The sequence below is a fragment of the Belonocnema kinseyi genome, chromosome 5 (genome assembly GCF_010883055.1).
Source record: "Belonocnema kinseyi isolate 2016_QV_RU_SX_M_011 chromosome 5, B_treatae_v1, whole genome shotgun sequence".
Classification (NCBI taxonomy): domain Eukaryota; kingdom Metazoa; phylum Arthropoda; class Insecta; order Hymenoptera; family Cynipidae; genus Belonocnema; species Belonocnema kinseyi.
In genome coordinates this window covers 5,456,248-5,457,611 of record NC_046661.1, presented here as the reverse complement: position 1 = coordinate 5,457,611, position 1,364 = coordinate 5,456,248, and the positions used below count along the sequence as shown (strand labels likewise).

The 1,364-nt window shown below is 32.6% G+C and overlaps 1 protein-coding gene across 1 annotated transcript in view; it reads right to left on the bottom strand.

Annotated features, from left to right (window-relative positions):
- The window catches only part of LOC117172883 (neurobeachin-like), a 163,997-nt gene that overhangs the window by 21,738 nt on the left and 140,895 nt on the right, over nt 1–1,364 (bottom strand). The window lies entirely within an intron of this gene.

The following is a 1,364-nucleotide window of genomic DNA, read 5'->3' as shown; positions in this document are numbered from 1 at the left end:
GGGGGGGGGGAGTTTGACAAAATTTCATTTTACCCTTGGTAAATTGATCTACAACTGTATTATTTGAAGATTCCCTCATTAAATCATTGATAATTATGAGTTCAGCTGTAAGGTCATTGGAATAGTCAGAAGATTGAGGTAAACCTTCACAAAATTCTATTGTTTTACCATATTCTTTGTAAGCTGTTTGCCACTCGGAATAGTAAAAAATTATACGCTTAATATGTGTATCACACACTCTATCAATATGAGGGAGGAACTTTTTTACAAAAAAAATTTGACCACATCCTGTTAGTCCACATACCAACGATGTAAATGGATGCTTCCAGCGTGCGTCCATAATTGAGAATGATTCAAATGCAACTAGTGATTATTATTTATAGAATAATATCTTGGTTCTTTTAACTAAAAATTTTCTTTTTACACTCTTTTTATTATTATTGTTATTCTGTAGAATTTTATCAATCAGATAAGGTTCGCGTGGTCAGAGTGTTTGAGCTAATTCCCCTGACCTTTCTCCAGCACGTGAATAAATAAGCTTATTTTGACGTGCTCCTTCCAGCGTGCCCAGAGATGAGATTACAAGGGCATACGACCCCTCCCGCTGCGCCGGGTGGAGCATTACCGCAAAACCCTAGTTTTTAGGTGTTTTCTGGTTGCCTGTGTCAGGTTACAAAAATTTAGCATAAGATTATATTCTTCTAAGTAATTTCTCGCTCTTCATTACATAATAATATTACAAAATGATTTTCACACATTTTGGGATAATAAATAAAATTTGTAGACAATTTTTTCGTGTTTTTTAAATAAGTCATTTTATTGAACGGACTTAAAATATGTTAAGAAAAAATGATTTTTATATAATTCATAATTGTTATATATTTATTTCTGTAAAAAATTAATCAAACAAGTCGAAACTTATGTCTTAGAATGCATAAGTGAAGGGTTGAGCCCCTTTATGTAAGTATTCTTGCAGTTTAATAATCAGCGGCACATCAGTTTTATCTTCTCGGCCACATTGAGAAAAGTATGTTAACTCGTCAACATCATCACGTATTCCAAATGGTTCAACTGAAAACAAAAAGTGAAAATTTTCATTATTAACAAGCAGAAGAATATATTTCGAAAATAAAACTCTTTAGTAATAAACATACAATTATTTCATTGTTAAGGTGCAAAAATAGTTGTGCATCTAGAGGAATGAGAGAGAGAGAGAGAGAACAGTGTTTCATTTTTTCCTAGTTGTAGGCTTGAAAAAAAAATTCCACCTCTCAGGCAATTTATGGATACCTTTCCAAAAAAAGTCTTCGTTTTTTGAAGCAAACCAGTCATCGAGCCATTTTCCAACATTTTCGTAAGAAGTG